This window comes from Bubalus kerabau, chromosome 2, assembly GCF_029407905.1.
Source record: "Bubalus kerabau isolate K-KA32 ecotype Philippines breed swamp buffalo chromosome 2, PCC_UOA_SB_1v2, whole genome shotgun sequence".
Taxonomy (NCBI): Eukaryota; Metazoa; Chordata; class Mammalia; order Artiodactyla; family Bovidae; genus Bubalus; species Bubalus kerabau.
Genome location: NC_073625.1, coordinates 178358857 through 178380691, shown reverse-complemented (window position 1 = coordinate 178380691; position 21835 = coordinate 178358857). Strand labels below are relative to the sequence as shown.

At 40.7% G+C, this 21835-nt stretch overlaps 2 long non-coding RNA genes across 3 annotated transcripts; one reads left to right on the top strand and one right to left on the bottom strand.

Moving 5' to 3' along the window:
* Positions 1-2490: 2490 nt before the first annotated feature.
* LOC129645014 (uncharacterized) lies at positions 2491-5133 on the bottom strand. The gene is made up of 3 exons (XR_008711118.1): positions 4981-5133; positions 4219-4362; positions 2491-3080 (listed from the first exon to the last, which is right to left on the bottom strand). It is a non-coding gene; the product is annotated as an uncharacterized LOC129645014 (long non-coding RNA).
* A 269-nt stretch (positions 5134-5402) lies between these two features.
* On the top strand, positions 5403-9916 carry LOC129645013 (uncharacterized). 2 transcript variants are annotated; one of them, XR_008711117.1, is made up of 3 exons: positions 5403-5471; positions 5777-5965; positions 8576-9916. It is a non-coding gene; the product is annotated as an uncharacterized LOC129645013 (long non-coding RNA). The 2 variants fall into 2 exon arrangements; XR_008711116.1 differs by lacking the exon at positions 5403-5471 and having other exon boundaries at positions 5576-5965.
* The last annotated feature ends 11919 nt before the right edge of the window (positions 9917-21835 follow it).

Below are 21835 nucleotides of genomic sequence, written 5' to 3'. Positions count from 1 at the left end.
TCTACTTTCTCATGTCCTGCTTTTCTTCACATGAGCTCAACCACCTAGTTTTCACCGCATTCACCCCATGGATACTTTCTCACTAAGATCCCCCTGGATTGCCACAGCCAATGGGACTCTTTTAGTGTTTACCTGAAATCCTCACTCTATGGCAGCTACTTTGGACCACATCCCTCTTCTTGATTTTCTTCATGGGCTTCTTTTTCTTAAGTCTCTTTTATTTGAAATTTTTATACAATTAAACATTTGTTTATTTTTTAATTGTATAAATTAAAATATATTATCAATTGTATAAATTATTTGGCTGCATTGGGTCTTGCTGTGGCACTTGGGATCTTTGCCCTGTCACGTGGGATCTTTCACTGTGGTATGTGGGTTCTAGTTGTGGTCCCAGGCTTAGTTACTCGGCAGCATATGGGATCTTAGTTCTCTGACCAGGGATCAAATCTGTGTCTCCTGCATTGCAAGGTGGATTCTTAACCACTGGACCTCTAGGGAAGTCACCTCATTTTTTTCTACAATTTTAAAGGTTACTTTCCATTGACAGTTATTACAAAATGTTGGCTATATTCCTCATGTTGTACATCCTTTAGCCTATCTTACACCCATTAATTTGCACCTTCCACTTATCCACCCTTTTATTATCCCTCTTCCTCATCTCCACTGGTAACCACTAAGTTTGTTCTCTATATATGTCAGTCTGCTTTTTTGTTATATTCACTAGTTTGTTGCATTTTTTAGATTCCACATCATACCGTATTTGTCTTTCTTTGTCTGACCTATTTTACTTAGCAAATTGTCCTCCAAGTCCATCCATGTGTTTGCAAATGGGAAAATTCTGTTCTGTTTGTGGCTGAATAGTATTCTATTCTCTACCTATCTATCTACAAATCACATTTTCTTTATCCATTCATCTGTTGATGAGAACTTAGGTTGCTTCCGCATCTTGGTTATTGTAAATAGTGCTGCTATGAGCATTGGCATTCTCCTTGGGCTTCTGTGTTATTATTTCTTTGTTATTATTTCATTGTCTTCTCCCATCTCTCTGGCTATCCCTGGCTCATTCCTTCTGGTTCATTTGCTCCTCAGAGGTTGCTGTTCTACAGAGTTGTGTCCTGTTCCCTCTCTTTCCTATCTCACTGTGTAATTTTTCCTTCCTATAATTATGGAATAATATTCCATAATATATGTAGGTCACTGACCCCCCCACATCTTCATCTATGGTTCAGATCTTACTCCTGAGATCTCAGATCTATGTATTCAACTGCTTCCAGGATTATCCCAGAAGTATTTCACATTTAACATGCCCCAAATTGGACTGATTATTTCCTAAAAAACCTGATATTGTTCACCTATTACCTTTATCAGTAAATGTAACCTTTTATTCAGAAGTCAGGGCCTTGGGTATCATCCTAGACATGCCTCCACCTTCATCCTTCACATGAAACTAAGGATCAAGTCCTGTTCTTTCTACCCTGTTGACATCTCTCTTGTTAATTTCCTCCTCATTCCCTAATCTTATAATTAGTCTCCTTGGCTCCAGTCTCATCATACAAAAAGTGTTCTTCAAATTCTTGTCAGTGTGATCTTTATGAAATACAAGTTTTACCACTTCACTCTCTGGCTTAAATCAAAGGCTTCCCACCATCCAGGAATAAAGCCTAGACCTGTCAGTCTGCCCTTCCCATGCCTCACCTTATTGCTTTGTAAAAGGATGAATAAGTGAATGGATCCATCATTGAAGTCACTAATAAACAAGGTGTACCAAACAGCTCAAGATCTGCCCCTGAGGAAGCCCACTTATCATGCTGATAAGCCTATAGGATGTCCTGAATCAAAAGTTTCAAAATCAGAGGCTAAGTTTAGTCTCTGTGACTCAGGAGGGCAGTAGCACATAATTTCAGGGAGATGGGTTTCAGCCCAACACGACTGTCTACCAGTGAGAGCTGGCCACAGAGCAATGGATTCCCAGAGGACGTGAGCTTCCCACATCTGGAAGTGACCAGACAGGAGCTGAATGACCAAAGCAGGAAGATGGAGGAGGGACCCCTGCACTGTGTGGAGTATTGGATCTCTTATCTCTATTCTGTGAGAAGGAGACGAGAAAGGGAAAAAAAAACAATATTTGTTGAGCACTGATTATGTATCCTGTGTTGTGGTTGATGCTTTATATTATTAGCTTATTTTCCCTAACAATCACTTTAGTGGGAAAGTGCTATTATTATCTCCATTTTTTTGATAAGGGCTCTAAAACTCAGAGAGGTGAAATAACTTTCCCAAGGTCACTTGGAAGGTACATGACAGAGCCAGGCTTATAATCCACTCTGGAGTGGTTCTCAAACTGCATCCTAATCAGTGGCATCAGCATCACCTGGGATCTTGTTAGAAATGCAAATTTTCAGGCCTCATCCAAGATCTACTACATCAGAAACTCTGGGGGTGAGTGGGACCTAGACATAATATTTTAACAAGCCCCCTAGTTGATCTGATACCTGCTAAGTTTGAGAATGACTGCTCTAAAGAATGTTCTATTATATTTAATTATATTCCTGGGAAACATTAGGAAGCAAGTTCATCTCAAATTTCTGGAGAACTTTGGGGAAAAAACCTGCTCTTAGTCCACATGGCATACACATTTAGTCCACCACCCTCAAGTGTGGGGCAGGCCAGGGGGCTTCATGGTAGGTCCGAGCATCCTGCAGCTCCCAGCAGATTACAAGGTAATTCAGAACTACATTTTCCTTGAGAACAGCTTCTTGTAGCTTCTCATGTCATTGTGCATAAGGAACAATATGAATCTGGATTTTAAAAAACCCCAAACATAACCCCAAACAAAGAACACCTTACCATATAAAATACAAAGAAGATAGCACAAACCCTCCAAATCACTTTTTAGAGAATGAGTTCAATAAAAGCAAGGGAAATTTTTAAAGCCCCGTAGAATTGCTGGTAATATGCTAGCATTTATTTTGTGAATTCAGCAACATTTGGAGGGAGACCCAGACACTATAGCATTTAAAAATAATGCAACCTTGCTCTTGATGCAAGTGGCAAAAGCGAGAGGTCTCCGTGGAGCTTTGCTAAAGGGAAAAAAAAAGAAATTAAAAACCGTCCACTAATGTGCCGGCGAGTAATGAAATAAGAATCTGACACTTGGTGCATTGAAATGCAAACAAGATGTCCCTGTGTTACCCTGGCAATTCATCATAAGGCCGGTGCATTGCTGCTTATTATACATGAGGTGCAGTGAATTATTACCAGTCTGGTTCTTCTAACAAACTTTTCAAAGTATGTACATAATAGGGTCAAAGAGATTTATATACGTGTGTGTGTGTGTGTGTGTGCACTCATGCTAGGATGTGCACAAGAAGTATATTTCTGCCTGTGAATACATGGACCTGAATATACTTGCATTATAGATATGAAATTCAGGAGATGACCCAGGTATTTGGAAGCGCTCTCTCTCTCTCCCCCTCTTTCTCTCTCTTTCTGTGCAGATAGATCTGCAGATAAAATGGAATTTAGTGTCAGGAAACACCAACCCAAACAGGTTTTATTTGCAAGAGTTTTGATGGGTTAAGACCATCTTGGAAACCTACGGTTGGAGATACTGGATCATCATACATGAAAGAGTTGGAAAAGAAATAGATGAAATGAGATTTAAAACCAAACCAAGACAAAACCCGAAAGGTGACCAGCTAGGTACTTGGGATTTTAGAGATAATATTTGGGACACACACACACACACACACACACCACACACACACACACACACACACACACACATATATATAAAACACATGTATATATATATATAACACATGTCAACCCATGTTATTCCTCTAATGGAAAGACATCTTTTTGTTGAGAGGGGCTGAAGAAAACAACTAATGCTTTGATTTGACTGTCTTACATTTTAATGCAGTGAACTCTGAAACATTAACATGTATGTGGTGTGTGTATGTGTGTGTGTGTAAGGTTCGAGTTGAGGTTTGGCCATGAGTTTGGCAAGAACTCACAGTGAGGCAAGAAGATATGGTAAGTAGAGGATTGAGGGTGAGGGGAGCAGAAATCGAGCTTCACAGGTGTAAAGTTTAACAATAACCCTGAGCAGTTAGTTTTGCTGTTAGTGTCATGAACCGATGGCAACACTGAGGCACAGGGAGATTAAGTATCCAGCCAGAAAGTGATGCAGCTGTGATCTGAACTCAGACTTACCTTTCAAGGTTGCTTTAAAAGCCTCTGATGTGCCCAAGGAAGGGAGAATTGGGCTGTGAGGAAAATGTAGTAACGTCTCACAGGCCGGTCAACTAGGAACTAAGGCGCCCCCTTCTGTTTGCCATGGGAGTGACATGCGAGATGCTGGGAGTGAGGAAGCAGGAGAAAGGTTGAGGAGGGGATTACAAAGGTTTTCTATGGAAAATTTTTAGGCACATCTCTGAAATCAATTTCATTACAGGATTTGGCACAAGGTTGGCATATAAGTGGGATAAAAAATGGACATTCATTTAAAATACACAGAAAAATATCTGAGAGAATATAGAATCAACTTCAGGTAACAGCACTTCTGGGGAATGAGATTATGAGAAGGGAGAAGCGGGAGGCTTTACTCATTATTCACATACCTCAGTTTTATTTTTAAAAACTTTTTGTCGTGGGAAGTTTCAAACATATATGAAAGTAGAGAGAATAAAATAGTAAAACAAAATAGAATACTTTACTCTGCCCAGGTTCAACAATTATCAACTCATGGCCAATCTTGTTTCATTTTATCCCACTCCCCCAGCACATTCCTCAACTCCCCAGCTTATTTTGAAGCAAATCCAAGACAGCATAGCTTTTACTATAATGTATTGACTTTAAAAAGCATGTTGTAATATAAAATATAAACGAGAAATTAATTTGGTATCTATAATTACTTAAACAAGGTTAGAGTTTCCATTGTCTAGTTAATTTTTTCTAGAGCAGTGATTCTCCTACCTGATTGATCACTGAAATTTTCTGGGAAGCTTTTTAAACATGTGGATTTCAGAGCTCACTAGGACCCATGGACTTGGAATCTCCGTGGCAGGCCCAGGGATCTCTGTGATTAAAAAGTTCCACATATGATTCTGATGATGAGTCAGGTTTGGGAACAGTTGGTCTACTTAAGATAAAGTGTTTTAAGTACCTTCAAGCACTTTGGAAAGACTTAATTCCATACAAGCTGTTGATAGGCTAATTACAAACTTGCCTTATCTAGTCATTAAATTAGGTTCCCTAAGGACTATTCTGAATTCCCCGCCCCCCCCGCCCCACCCCCACCTTGGATTAAAGGAGTGGTTGAATATAGTTAACCTAGTTCTGATTAGTATATAGCTATAAAATAGGAGAACACATTTTCCTAATATATTTTGCAATTCATACTTATTATTCATACAATCGGTGAAACCACATGGTTTATTTTTGCCTGTAGATTACCTAATTTTAAGGTGAGAAAATGGAATCTCAAAGCAATTAAGCAATTTCCCTAAGGATATATACCTGGTTAATAGCTAATCTAGGACAATACAAAACCTGCAGTAAGTTAGGCACTGGTGGGTTACTGACAAATAATACGAGTTTCCAGTGTTTTAGGAATTTAGAGATTAGTGAGATGGATGGACAGGTCTTGGAACATTATTTCCACAGTCAGAACACCCGCACTCTGGGTCAGGACAACAAAAGTAGTGTCTTGATCTCATTAAACAAACTCAAGTGCCCCCAATATAAAACTGTTTTTTTTTCCCCACAACAGTACTTAATTTCCACTTTTAGCTTTTATTCTGACAACAAATGGACACTTTTTTTGGGCCACACCTCAAGGCTTGCAGGAACTTAGTTCCTGACCAGGGATGGAACCCAGACCTCCTGCAGTGGAAGCGCAAAGTCCTAACCACTGGACCGACAGGGAATTCCAACAAATGGACACTTAAGTTCCACTGATGTAAGTATCTTGGTCAGCTCAGGATTTTCTGCCTCTTCCATGGGGTTGAAAGGAGTTCTGAGTGTATCAGAATGCTAAGACTTTGGGGCATGGGGGATGCCAGTATCACCTTCCACACTGGCATCTCCTGAACATCTTATTTCCATCTGGTCCGTAAGGGCTGGTCCATGAAGATTACAGCTACAAGGCTTTTTCAGGTTTGGGTCTTAGCTGCTCCAAAACCCTCTGCTTGTTCCTAGAGAGTCGGCTGTTTCATGCACTAAACTAAAACATAAATACTTAGTCTTTGTCCCTGGTTCCTGGCACAGAACTCCAAAGATCTTTGGAATTTCCTGAGTGATAAAGATGATAGGAACATCTTTTGTTAATAATAGCAAACCATCTCAACCATACTTTAGTTTAAGATAATGAAGTGACTCTTGGTGGGCTCATGGATAGATTTAAAATGGGACTGGTCACCAGAAAGACCAAGTCTTGATTTTCTTAGAATTTTTGGGCCCACCTTTTATCCTAGTCTCCAGGCTGGAGATTGATTTCAATCACCAAGGCTAATGATTCAGACAATCTTACCTATGTGGGTAAACCTTCATAAAAATTCCTAAATGGCTGGATTCAGAGAGTCCTGATGCTGGGTTTTGGGAAGTCCCATGACTTTTAGCAAGTACTGAGCTCCATTTTTTGGGCTCCAAGATCACTGCAGATGGTGACTGCAGCCATGAAATTAAAAGACGCTTACTCCTTGGAAGGAAAGTTACGACCAACCTAGATAGCATATTGAAAAGCAGAGACATTACTTTGCCAACAAAGGTCTGTCTAGTCAAGGCTATGGTTTTTCCTGTGGTCGTGTATGGATGTAAGAGTTGGACTATAAAGAAAGCTGAGCACCGAAGAACTGATGCTTTTGAACTGTGGTGTTGGAGAAGACTCTTGAGAGTCCCTTGGACTGCAAGGAGATCCAGCCAGTCCATTCTAAAGGAGATCAGTCCTGAGTGTTCATTGGAAGGACTGATGCTAAAGCTGAAATTCCAATACTTTGGCCACCTCATGTGAAGAGTTGACTCATTGGAAAAGACTCTGATGCTGGGAGGGATTGGGGGCAGGAGGAAAAGGGGACAACAGAGGATGAGATGGCTGGATGGTATCACTGACTCGATGGGCATGACTGAGTGAACTCTGGGAGTTGGTAACGGACAGGGAGGCCTGGCGTGCTGAGATTCATGGGGTCGCAAAGAGTCGGACATGACTGAGCAGCTGAACTGACTAAACTGAGCTCCACCTGGGAAGCACAGATCCTCCTTATTCTTGGATTCCCAAATCTGGGAATTCTGTTTTGTACACTGCCTCCAAAAGGCTTGGCTTGGTGAGTGTGGATTGGTGGGGGTAGGTGGGAAGAGGAGGGAGAGTAAATGGCTTGGGTACCCCTCTCAGGAACTCACCTGGATCCAGGTTTCTTCCTTCCCATGTAGTGATTGCAATACTGTTTTTTGATGTCCCATTATTCCCAGAATGTACTTATTTTTCAGTGGCTAATGCCAGTGTGTGTGTGTATGTGTGTGTGTGTTCTCCTCTCTTTGCCTTAGCCCAGGCCTATCTTAAGATGCCAGACCAGTTCCTAGCAAAACCAAGGCCAGACTGACTTTATTCTTTCTCAGAATAAACTCAAGGTTTATGTTCCCTAAATGGTTTTTGAAGCACTATAAGCCAAGAATCAGTTCAGTTCAGTTCAGTTGCTCAGTCGTGTCCGACTCTTTGCGACCCCATGAGCCACAGCACATCAGGTCTCCCTGTCCATCACCAACTCCCGGAGACCACCCAAACCCATTTCTACTGAGTCAGTGATGCCATCCAACCATCTTATCCTCTGTTGTCCCCTTCTCCTCCTGCCCTCAATCTTTCCCAGCATCAGGGTCTTTTCAAACGCGTCAGCTCTTTGCATCAGGTGGCCAAAGTATTGGAGTTTCAGCTTCAACATCAGTCCTTCCAATGAACACCCAGGACTGATCTCCCCAGGATAGACTGGTTGGATCTCCTTGCAGTCCAAGGGACTCTCAAGAGTCTTCTCCAACACCACAGTTCAAAAGCATCAAGCCAAGAATACATCACTTATATACATCCTAGGTTTCCAAAGTCTAGCTTCTCAAAGAGAGAACTTCCAGACATCAGGAAATCTTGGAGAAAATGACATCAATTACAATATTAAAACTGTTAAAACATCATTTTATTATCTGCACAATGGCATTACAAGATGGAGGGAGCCCCCTGAAGGGGGAAATCTAACACAGCCTCTTCCTGGAAGAAGTGACCTTTGAGATGATGCCTTTTCCACCAAAACAGGGAGAGGGAAGAAAAGAGAACCGTAGGCAGAAGGAAAAGCACTCATTGGCTGAGCTGGGGGAGAGTGGATGTGCACTTAGAGTAGTCAGTCATGGTGCTTGCTTTGCTCAGAGTCCCTTCTAAATAAAAGCAAGAGATTCCACCCCTGTCTACAGCTGATGGGATCAGAAGTGCTTATGGACCCAAGGGGCAGCCATTTTGCAGGCTGGGTAGCAATCCTAGAAGTTGCCTTGCACACGAAGAAGAGTTGGGCCAATCAGATTTTCTCTCTTTCAGGACCACGAACTGGAAGATGCCAAGAAAAAGAGGCTGTGAGGAGCCAGAGTTGAAGCTTAGGGGTTGTGTGAAGAGGAGTTTTGAGGAAGAGTGGGCGCCAAGAAGATGCTGGAGAGTCCAAATTATGAAGAAGGCAGAGAAACGGCAGTTTGAGAGGATGAGCAGTGAGGAGACTGCAGCAGACAAGCCCCAGGGAGACAATCTACCTGATGACAGCTGAATCCTATCAGTGAGGGAGAGTGGAAGTCTGCTTATCCCAAGGGTCTCCTTTTTCTGCTGGTAGGGGCTAATGTGACCAGGAAGTCCCCTGTTCCTGGAATTTAGGTTCTTTCCTCTCCCTCATTGCTTCACATACATCCTTAAAAATCTTCACTCCCTCTTGCAACTTATTTGAGTTTTTTGCAACTAAAAGAAGTAGTTGAGGGAAGCAGGGACTAGACCAGGTTGTCTATCTTATAGACCCAGGTGTCAGTTTATAGATGCTCCATCAGAGCTTATTCTATTGTATGTGATAGAAAACCCAGCTCAGTTTGGTTTCAGACCAAATAGTATTGCATTGGAGAAGGCACTGGTGACCCACTCCAGTCCTCTTGCCTGGAAACTCCCATGGATGGAGGAGCCTGGTAGGCTGTAGTCCATGGGGTCGCTAAGAGTTGGACACGACTGAGCGACTTCACTTTCACTTTTCACTTTCATGCATTGGAGAAGGAAATGGCAACCCACTCCAGTGTTCTTGCCTGGAGAATCCCAGGGACGGGGGAGCCTGGTGGGCTGCCATCTCTGGGATCGCACAGAGTCGGACACGACTGACGTGACTTAGCAGCAGCAGCATTGCATTGTCTCACATAACTGAAAAGCCCAGTAGTTAGCTCAAGTGTGCTGGGTTGGGGGCTTCAGACACTGTCCTCAGGACTCTTTCCATACATCTTTGCTCCATTCTTTCTGTGTTGCCTTCAGGCAGGCTCTCTCTAGGTGTACATCCTATGGGCATGGAGGGTCTTCTTCCTGGCTGAGCTGGCAAAAATCCTGGGAATGAGGACTGGACCAACTTGAGTTAGATACCTGTGCCTGAACAAATCTCCATGGCTGTCAGAACTTGGTGGATTCGTGGGACCAGTCCTGCTCAACTTCATGAATTAAATTAATGGCAAATGCTAGACAAATAGATTTGGCCATCTACCAGGGTGTGCATGTGTGTGTGTGTGTATGTATCTTTAAATGTATTCATTAGTTCCAGCCACCAGGAAATGAGGAGCTTAGATAAGAAGGAAAAAACAAGGCATAGCCATTATCTGGACACAAATGCATAATTATTTAAATAAAAATTAATTCAAAAGCCAATACACATTTAATCTGTTTTCATTACTATTTTTTCATCTTCCCAAATAACTTGGAATTTCATATAGTTGGTGGCAAACCATGATTAGAGGGTCATAGGACCATCAGAAAATGAGGTTCTCTATGACCCTAGAAGCAAACCAGGATGTATAGCAGAAAGGTAGGTGCTGGAGTTGAAAGGGTGGAATCTGATTCTGTCACCTACTGGCTTGAGTTATTCAACCCTTTAGGCATCAGAATTTGTAATTGGAGATGGTGATAGACATCTTATGTTGTTGTTGAGGCTTAAATGCAAGATAAGATTCTGGCACATGGGAGGTGCTGACTAATGGTAGCTATTGTTATCAGGACCTTGTTTCATGGCTACATAGATAAGCCTGTAAGATCCTTCCGTCTTCAGGCAACACACAACAACAAACATCATTTCAGACTTCCTGTCGGGCTGCTCTACCTGAGCCGACACTCAGCTGTGTATATGCGTGTGTGTTAGTGGCTCAGTTGTGTCTGATTTTTTGCAACCCCACAAACTGTAGCCCACCAGGCCGCTCTGTTCATGGAACTCTCCAGGCAAGAATACTGGAGTGGATTGCCATTCCCTTATCCAGGGGATCTTCCTGACCCAGGGATTGGACCTGGGTCTCCCACATTGCAGGCAGATTCTTTACTGTCTGAGCCACTAGGGTCAGGACTCAGTTGACCCCCTGTAAAGAAAAACTTTGGTAGAAATCAGTTGGCAATGAGCACTTTGAAAACTATAGGTGGAATGCAGCTGATAGCAAGTTAATAACTAGCTGGTTCCAGAAGAGCCTGATAATGAGTAGAAAAAATGTATGTCAAATAGAATTCAATCTTTTTATTTCCCAAACTAGTTTGTCCAGGAAAGATTCCTATTATAAATGATATCCTAAAACCTTATACCCAGGAATTGGTAAAGCAGTCCCCCAAAGGGTGTTCATGAATGTTGTGTGTATATATTTGTGTGCACATGTGTTTTGTGTGAGTAAGAGGAATAGTGGCATTGTTGAAGGGGCCATTGGTTTGGGAATAGAGGCCAATGAGGCCCCTGGCAGGTGATAGGACCCTTGCCAAACCTGTGACTATGCTATGCTATGCCAAGTCACTTCAGTCGTGTCCGACTCTGTGTGACCCCATAGACAGCACCCACCAGGCTCCCCCGTCCCTGGCAAGAACACTGGAGTGGGTTGCCATTTCCTTCTCCAATGCATGAAAGTGATAAGTGAAAGTGAAGTCGCTTAGTTGTGTCCTACTCTTAGCGACCCCATGGACTGCAGCCTACCAGGCTCCTCCATCCATGGGATTTTCCAGGCAAGAGTACCTGGAAATGGCTGAGGGCCTTGGGTCCCACTTGAGGCTGTAGAGAGAAGACCCAGAGAAAACATCTAGAGGGAGAATCCATAATCTGGTTTTGAATAGAACTTGCAGCAGCCAGCGTTGTAAGAGACAGAGGGAAGCTGGCTCTGTGGCTCATGAGCTAAGTACTGTGCCATCTAAGCAGCCAGGCACCTACTGCCTCGTGCTTGCAAGCCAGGTGTGGTACTGACGCAGTGAACCAGCTCCCAGTCAAAGCCCACATGGACATCATCTTTCACTGACCCTTTCTTCAGTTTATCAGAGGGGAATGGTGTGGGAGCTAGAGTTTTATAAAGGTTAAAATATCAAAGTATAGGGCTTATAGTTAGGGCTGCTAGCTTCCAAGTCTGACATTTCTAGGCTAGAAATGAAGTGCAATGAGAGTTTAGTCGTTCATTCATTCATTTGTTCATTTCACCCTATCTTCTTCTTAAACAGAAGCATTTTTCAGTTAAAGGAGAAGCCACTGATGAACAGGTCTATAGAAGCACCTCCAACTTCAGTTGACATTTTAATATAATTGATGATAAAAATAAGAGTTTTGAGCTTTCTAGAAGAAAGGGAAACACACCGCATCTGGTAAAGGGAGGCATGCCAGCACATCTGGAGAAAAATTTTTTCTTGTGATAATTTCCCTAGGTAAGCACCAAACAAGTGTGTAAGTTCCTCTAAATTAGTGGCTGTCTAAGTGTGGTCCTGAAATCATATACAAAGCCCTGTGTCTTTTGAAGTAAAATGCTGACTCATGAGTTAACAGTTGGGAAATGTGAAGATGTAGAAACGAAGAATAGCTATTGGGCTGGAGAACTGGTAACAATTTAGACTATAAATCTGCCACACAGCAGAATCACAGAACTCCCAGTTCCCTGAAAGATATAAAGGCCTGATATGACACACATTCCAAAATTGTTTATACAGGAAGCAGACTCCCATCAGATGAGATCTGCTGACCACAAAAACATAGACCCCTGGATTGGTTGAAACCAGATAGTTGATGGTGTTTGAAACTTCACCTTGATGCCAACCAATCTGAAAACTGTCCATGAGTGTATGATGCCCAGCTCCTTGAACATTATAAAACTCACTACCCTTTCCAGTAGGGGGCACAGTTCTTGAGGTGGTAGCCTACTCTGTTCCCTCTTTGCCTGGCAAAATAATAAACCTACTCTTTCTCTTTCCTCCAAAACTCTGTTTCCGTATTTTTATTCAGCATTAGTGCACAGAGAACCAAAGATTTTGGCAACAGACCCTGGGCCACCATATGGAACGTGTTAGGCAGATTCTCATGCTCCATACCATACCTGCTGCTGCTGCTGCTGCTGCTAAGTCGCTTCAGTCGTGTCCAGCTCTGGGATTCTCCAGGCAAGAACACTGGAGTGAGTTGCCATTTCCTTCTCCAACGCAGGAAAGTGAAAAGTGGAAATGAAGTCGTTCAGTCGTGTCTGACCCTCAGTGACCCCATGGACTGCAGCCTACCAGGCTCCTCCGTCCATGGGATTTTCCAGGCAAGAGTACTGGAGTAGGGTGCCATTGCCTTCTCCGCCATACCATACCTACAAGTCAGATATTCTGAGGGATGAGGCCAAACAGTCTGAGCTTTAACAAGCCCATGAAGTGTTTCTGATGGATGCAGAGAAATTTAAGAACCACTGTTTTAAATGTTGTGTTTAAAAGAGGGGCCAGGTGCTCCTGGCTACGTTGATACCTGCCTGCTTGTTTAGCTTGCCCTCAGCAATCTGCAAATACAGACTATTTCTTGGCCCTCCTCATGCCTATGGTTTGTGTATAACATTGGAATAGAGAGACGAGAGCTGTCTGTCAACGGCTCTTTTCAACCTTCACTTGTTTTTAGGAAGTCGATGGCTGTATTTGAGAGGCACATTCTATCAGTTTTTTTTCACTTGCAGACTTACAGTGATCTAGCATGAGTGCATCTTTGCATTTCCTTCAACTTCGAATCTTTGTTATTATTGCCAGGGAAAAAGCCCCTAAAAATATGACTAGATAATTTCTTCTCAGTTTCTTCCTTAATATGTGCCTTACTATCTTATTTGAGGTAGAAATTTAATTTACATCCACTGAATCTAATAAAATTTCTAATTTCCCATAATATATCTTTATATTTGTTTTCTCTATCAGTATACTTATTCACCTGGATTTTGCAGAACAACTAGTTTTTCCCTTTCTATGGAATTTCATGTTTTCTATTTTTTTCTTAAAGTAAACTTAACTAAAAAGTTTAGTAACAGTAACATGACAAATCCAAATAATTGTCTTTCAGTTTTGAAGACAATTGAGAGACTTGGTTTTTATTCAGGTGTATCATTTATATAGACTCACCCAATATACAATCCGCAGTTGAAACATTTTTGAGGATTCTTCATTTAGAGCATTTCAAACTTTTGGTCTAGGTCAAGTAGAATATTGTATGCATCTGTCTTTTTTGGTCTACCCTGTCTAAGGCAGTGCCACTTACACCATCTGTGTATAAAAGCACAGCTTTGTCATAGCTATATATTGTCTTGAAATTGGGTAGACTAATTATTTCTAATTTATTCTTATTTCAAAATAGTTTTAATTATTTTAGTGCCTTTGCCTTTCTATATAAGTTTTAGAATATTCTTGTCTATATCTGCAAAAATTTTTGCTGAGATTCTGGTAGGAATTATGATAAACTGTATATCAGTTTGGGGAAATGGACAATATTTACCGTGACATCTTTACCATGTTGAGTCTTTCAATTCATGAATATGGTATGTCTCTCCATTTATTTAGATCTCTGATTACTTTCATCAGCATTGTATAGTTTTCAGTAAGCAAGTCCTGTACATGTTTATAAGATTTATATCTAAGTATTTCATTTTTTTGAGAGATTGTGAATGGTATTGTATTTTTAAATTAGATGTCCATGTGTTTATTGCTAGTATATAAAATACAAGAGAAATTTGCATCTTTATGTTGAATACTATGACATTTTGGAATTTACTTATTAGTACTTGGAGGGTTTTTTAATATTTTTTAGAATCCTTGGGATTTTCTATGTGGATGATCATGTCATCTGCAAATAGGGACAGTTTTCTTTCTTTCTTTTTGCTCTGTATGCCTTTCTTGCCTTATTGCACTAGATAGAATGTACGGCATTATGCTGAATAAAAGTGGTGAGGGTGGACATCCTTTCTTTGTTACTGATCTCAGAGGAAAAGCATTTAGCGTCTCACTATTAAGTATGATGAATTAGCTGTAAGTATTTTGGTATATCATCTTTATTGAGTTGAGGAAGTTTTTCTCTATTCCTATTTTTCCGAGAGTTAAAAAAAATAATGAATGAATATTGGATTTTATCTAATGCTTTTTCTGCATTGACTGATCTTTTAGCCTGCTAATGTGGTGGATAGCATTGATTGATTTTTGAATATTGGACTAGCCTTGCATCACTAGGGAAAAATCTTAGTTACTCAGAATTCACTCACTTATAATTACGTTTTATATACTGCTGAGTTCTATTTGCTAAAATTATGTTAAGGACTTTTATGTACTCATGAGGAATATAGGTTGATAATTTTATTTTTTGTATTATTTTTGTCTGGATTTAGCATCAAGGTAATATTAACTTCATAAAATGAATTGGTATCTGTTCCCTTCTCTTCTTTTTTCTAGAAGAGATTGTGTACAGTTGGTGTTAATTCTTCCTTAAACATTTGGTAAAAATCTCCAGTGAAACTACTTGGGCCTAGAGGTTATTTTTTTGGTAGTTCCCTGATAGCTCAGTTGGTAAAGAATCTGCCTGCAATGCAGGAGATCCTGGTTCGATTCCTGGGTCAGGAAGATCGCTGGAGAAGGGAGAGTCTACCCACTCCAGTACTCTTGGGCTTCCCTTGTGGTTCAGCTGGTGAACAACCCGCCTGCAATGAGGGGGACCTGGGTTCGATCCCTGGTTTGGGATGATCCCCTGGAGAAGGGAAAGGCTACCCACCCACTCCAGTATTCTGGCTTGGAGAATTCCATGGACTGTATAGTCTGTGGGGTTGCAAAGAGTTGGGCACGACTGAGCGACTTTCACTTTCACACTTTCACTTTTAAAATTGTGAATTAGGTTGTCTTAATAGCTATAAAGCCATTCAAATTACTTTTTTCAGATTGAGTGAGTTGTGGTAGTTTTTGTCTCTTGAGAAAGTGGGTCATTTTATCTCTACATGTACAGAGTTGTTCGTGGTATTCCTTTATTTTTCTTTTGATGTATAAGGATTTTTAGTGATATTCTCTATTTAACTTTGGATACTGGTAACTTGTGTATTCTTTTTTCCTTCTCAGTCTTCCTAGAGATTTGTCAATTTTATTGACCTTTTAAAGAACCAGTTGTTTGTTTCATTGACTTCTCTATTGTTCTTCTGTTTTCAGTGTTATTGTTTTCTGCTCTTTATTAAGTCTTTCCTTCTGCTTGCTTTGGGTTTCTTTTTTTGTTCTTGAGTGGAGAGCTTAGATAAGTGATTTTAGACAGTTCTTTTCCAGTGTGTACATTTAGTGCTGTAAAATTTCCTCTAAGCACTGCCCTAGCTGTGTCCCACACATTTTGATAGGTTGTGCTGTCATTTCCATCCAGTTCAATTTATATTTTGACTTCCCTTGAGACTCCTAATTTGACCCATGGATTACAGTAAGTCTCCTACATAAGAAGCTTCAAGTTGCAAACTTTCAAAGATGCTAACATGCATTTGCATGTCCAATCACCTAAGTTAGTTCACATGCCTGGCATACATTGTCACATGTCTACGAGTGGTTGTGCTTTTGTGTACTTTACTGTATTGTGCTGTATAGAGTAGATAGCAGTACAGTATCTTCATTTCAAGCTAGATCTGCAAGAGGACAACTTCACTGAACTCCTTGCTGTGCAACACAAGGAGCTTTTTAATGAAGACCTAATTGGAAAAGACTCTGATGCTGGGAGGGATTGGGGGCAGGAGGAGAAGGGGACAACAGAGGATGAGATGGCTGGATGGCATGACCAACTCGATGGAGGTGAGTTTGAGTGAACTCTGGGAGTTGGTGATGGACAGGGAGGCCTGGCATGCTGCAATTCATGGGGTCGCAAAGAGTCGGACACGACTGACCGACTGAACTGAACTGAACTGAATGGAGTTGGAGGTCCATTCAGACCTTCATCCTTTCTCTCCTCCTGGAGAGAAAGGATGAAGACAGACAAGAGGAAGAAGAGAACCAAAGAAATTCATGATGTAGGAAATGGAAAGGGGATTATCTGTATTTGAGGAGGCACTGTTAGTTTTTAAGGCATAGGACCCGAATGTAGAATGGCACATGAAGGGTGCAGCAGCCACTCAGAATGCAATCCAGTGCTATCATGTCATCTATGATGAGAAAACAGGAACTACTACCAGATACCACTAGATTGTTCTTGCAAAAAGGTGGATGGAATTGAACCTAGCAAGGAACCAGAACCTGTGTCAACAATGTCAGACTGTGAGTTAAATTGCAGCTTGCCGTCCACTTCCTATAGCAGATGCTCTTTCATCTCTATTATCCCCCACCTCCTCTACCTCCTCCACCTCCTCCAGATAGAAACACTTCTTATCTGTTCACTTGATGCCAGTTCCTGTATGCCAGCATTGTACTGTACTTTTCAAGGTTATGTATTGGAAGATTAAAAATATTTTCTTTTTGTTTTATATGCATTATTTATGTGAAAAATATTATAAACCTATTAAAATACAGTATTATATATCTGACTGTGTTAGTTGGGTACCTAGGCTGACTTTGTTGGTCTTATGAACAAATTGGACTTACAAACACACTCTTAGAACAGAACTCATTTGTATGTATGCCCTGGTAGCTCAGATAGTAAAGAGTCTGCCTGCAATGCGGGAGACCTGGGTTCGATCCCTGGGTCAGGAAAATCTCCTGGAGAAGGGAATGGCAATTCCTTCAGTATTCTTTCCTGGAGAACCCCATAGACAGAGGAGCCTGGTGGGCTGCAGTCCATGGGGTTGCAAAGAGTTGGACATGACTGAACGGCTTTCGCTTTACTGTATTTATTAGTGTGTTTAGTTTCCAAGTGTTTGGAGATTTCCCCATTATCTTCCTTTTTCTTTCTTTTTAAAAATAATTTCATGTGGTTACTTTAATAGTTTTAAAACTTTATTTTATTTATTTTATTATTGGTTGCTCTGGGTCTTTGTCGCCACACACAGGCTTTCTCTAACTGGAGTGAGCAAGGGCTGCTCTTTAGTTGTGCTGCACGGGCTTCTCATTGAAGTCGCTTCTCTTACTGCCGAGCATAGACTCTAGAACACGCCAGCTTCAGCAGTTGCAGCCTATGGGCTCAGTATGTGTGGCACGTGGGCTCCAGAGTGCAGGCCCAGTAGTTGTGGTGCAGGAGCTTAGTTGCCCCATGGCACGTGGGATCTTTTCAGACCAGGAACTGAACCTGTGTTCCTTGCATTGGCAGGTGGATTCTTAACCACTGGACCACCAGGAAAGTCTTCCCCTTTATCTTTCTGTTACTGAATTTTAGCTTGATTCCATTGTGGTTGCAGAATACACTCTTAAAATATCAGTTCTTCTAAGTTTGTTGAGACTTGTTTTGTAGCCCAAGATATAATCTATCTTGTTATATGTTCCATGAACACTTAAAAAGCATGTGTATTTTGCTGTTATTGGGTGGAGTGTTCTATAAAGGGCTTCTTTGATGGCTCAATAATCTGTCAGTGCAGGAGATGTGGGTTCAAACCCTAGATTGGGGAAATTCCCTGGAGAAGGAAATGGCAACCCACTCCAGTATTCTTACCTGGGAAATCCCATGGATGGAGGAACCTGGTGGGCTACAGTCCATGGAGTCACAGAGTCGGACATGACTTAACGACTGAACAGCAGAAGTAGCAGTTCTATAAATTGGTTAGATCCTACTGGTTGAATGTGTTGCTGAGTTCGTCTAGCTTATTGTATGTCTAGTACTATAAATTGTTGAATAAGGGGTGTTCAAAGTCTCCAGCCGTAACTGTGGATTTGTCTATTTCTCCTTTCAGTTTTTGCTTGACAAATCATTCAGTTCTATTGTTTAGTACGTACAGATTTAAGATCGCTATGTCTTCTTGGTGGACTGACCCTTTCATCATTACAGAACATCCTTCCCCATCTCTGGTAATTTTCTTTCTCTGAGGCCTACTCCTGTTTTCCTTGATTATGTTTGCATGATATATAGGTTTGTATTCTTTTACTTTCACCATGCTTTTATCATTACCTTTAAAGCAATTTCTTATAGAAGGCTTATAATTGGGTCAGATTTTTTTTTTTTTAATTGGGTCAGATTTTTAAACCTGTTCTACCAATTTTGGTCTTTTAATTGGTGTATTTAAATAATTTACATCTAATATAATATTTGATATATATTTTTTCTTTTAAATTAATTAATTTATTTTAATTAGGGTATAATTACTTTACAACACTGTGATGGTTTTTTGCCATATATCAACTTGAATCAGCCACAGGTATACATATGTTTCCCCCGTCCTGACCCCCCCAGCCACCTCCCTCTCTAGCCTATCCTTCTGGGTTGCCCCAGAGCACTGGCTTTGGGTGCCCTGCTTCATGCATCGAACTTGCACTGGTCATCTATTTTACATATGGTAATGGGCATGTTTCAATTATATTCTCTCAAATCATCCCACCCTCACCGTCTCCCACTGAGTCTAAAAGTCTGTCCTTTACATCTGTGTCTCCTTTGTTGCCCTGTGTAGGATCATTGGTACCATCTTTCTAAATTCCATATATATGTGTTAATATACAGTATTTGTTTTTCTCTTTCTGACTTACTTCATTAATCTAATCACTGATGTATTTATGCTTATGTCTGCCATTTTATTTTGTGTTTTCTCTTTGTTCCCTCTGTTTTCTTTTTCCTTTGGGTTGCTTGAAGATTCTTTAAAATTCTATTTTGATTTTTTGTATAGTGCTTTTGAGAGTAAATTTTTATAGCTTTCTTTTTAGTGGGTGCTCTGCTAAGTCACTTCAGTTATGTTCGACTCTGTGTGACCCCATAGGCGGCAACCCATCAGGCTCTCCCATCCCTGGGATTCTCCAGGTAAGAACACTGGAGTGGGTTGCCATTTCCTTCTCCAATGCATGAAAGTGAAAAGTGAAAGTGAAGTCGCTCAGTTGTGTCTGACTCTTAGCAACCCCATGGACTGCAGCCCACCAGGCTCCTCCACCCATGGGATTTTCCAGGCAAGAGTACTGCACCAGGTATCACATTATATATACATAACTTACCAGTCTATTGGTATTGTTATTTTACCAATTTAAGTGGAGTACAGAAAACACCTATATTTTTTCCTTTTCCTATTTACCATTTATAATATATTATCTTAAATATTTCCTCTATGTACATTTAGAACCATATGGTTCTATAATTTTTCCTTCAACCATCAATCAAATTTAGAAAACTCCAGAGGAGAAGAAATCTATTTTACTTGCCCACTTTTTCACCCATCATGTCCTTTTTTCTTTTATGATTTTCCAAACTTTCCACTTTTATCATTTCTCTTAGGAGAATTTTGTTTAGCTTTTTTTTTTTTTTTAAAGAAGATAGGTCTTCTGGTAACAAATTCTTAGTTTTCCTTAATCTGAGAATGTCTTGATTTCCCCTTCATTCCTGAAAGATATTTTTGCTGAGTGTAGAATTCTAGGTTGATGTTTCTTTTTTTAACACTTAAAAATATTCTGCGACTTTCTTGTGGTTTCCATGGTTTCTGATGAGCAGTCTATTGCTATTTGAATTATTTTCCCCTATAGGTAAGGTGTTGTTTTTTTTCTGACTGCTTTCAATATTTCAATTTTGTTTTTAGTTTTCAGAATTTTAATTATGATGTGACTTGACGTGGATTTATTTGGTGGCTCAGACGGTAAAGCATCTGCCTGCAATGTGGGAGACCCAGGTTCGATTCCTGGGTCAGGAAGATCCCCTGGAGAAGGAAATGGCAATCCACTCCAGCACTCTTGCCTGGAAAATCCCATGGATGGAGGAGCCTGATAGGCTACAGTCCGTGGGGTCACAAAGAGTTGGACATGACTGAGCGACTTCACTTTATACTGTTTAGGATATCTTCTTAAATCTGTAATTTTCTGTCTTCTGCCAAAGTTCAGAAGTTTCCAGTCATACTTTCTTTGAGGACTTTATCAACCCTCCCCTCTTCCTTCTTTCCTTCCAGTACCACCGATGATGTGAATGTTGGATCTTTGTTATGTCCCATATGTCCCCCAGGATTTGTTTTTTTCCAGGTTGCAAAAATTTTCAACACCCTTGCCTTTATCTCCCTTCTTTCCCCTTGTTTGTCTACTCCAAGCCTGGCTAAACTCAATTATCTGCTTACACAAGAGAAGCAGAACATTAAACATAAAAAATACATTCTCACTTAAATTTGTGATCACAGACTTAAAAAAGCACTTGGGTGCTAGGTCTGAAATCCTAGCCTCTTTCATAGTGGGTTTACTCTCTTTTCTTACCAAATTTCCTGCAACATCTTCCTTCCTCCTCTTTTGGTTAGTGACCTTATTGTATCTTTCAGGTACATTTTTGTTTCTCCACAATCAAATGTTCAAAACCTTTTGCCCCTATACTTACATTCTCTGTCTTTTGTTACAGTGAAAGAAGATTCTTCAGTGTGTACTTGAATCCCTTCCTCCTCTCACCTTACTCAGAACTCTGTTCCTGCAATCTCTTTTCCTCCTCCCCATCTCTTCAGCCTCTCCCTTACAAGTGTGTCATTCTTGCAAGTCTACAAGCACATGCTTAAATATCATTCTTTATCTGATTAACTTAATTTAGCATAATGCCCTCAAGGTCCATCCATGTCACAAATGGTGAGATTTCTTTTTTTTTTTTTAATGACTGAAAAATATTCCATTGTATATATTTGTATATTTTCTTTCTTTTTTAGTGACTTAAAACAATTTATTATTATCTTTCATGGTTCTGTGAATTGACAATGGGCTCAGTTGGGAGCTCTTCCTTGAGTTACCACAGTCAGATGGCATTTGATTTTCACTGTTGGTTGGGTCCTCAGCTTGGTTATTGACTGAAACACCCACATGTGGCTTGAGCCTCTCAAGCATGGAAGGAAGGTTCATAGGGTGAGCATTCTAAAGGGAAATACTTCCAAGAGACCAAAGCAGCAAGGCTCCTTACAAACTAGTCATGGAAATCCAGAATGTAACTTCTGCCTCACTGTTCAAGCAAGCGTTTGAGGTCAGACCAGATTCATAAGAGATTTCACTTCTTGTGGAGGACTGGCATGGTCACATTGCAAAAGAGTATGTGAGATGAGAAGTATTATTGTGTCTATCTCTGAAAAATTTAATATGCCTCAAGGCCTCTTTAGCTGCTGTGATGGGTAGTTGGGGGAAGAATGGGAGTGGCAGGTACTAAAGACAGACTGTCTAAGAATTTCTCTGGCAGACACCAGGAATGAATGGAAGTGCCAGATCCTACAGTAATGCATTTTAAATTTTACCTGAAACTGTCAAACTGCTCTTCAACATGAC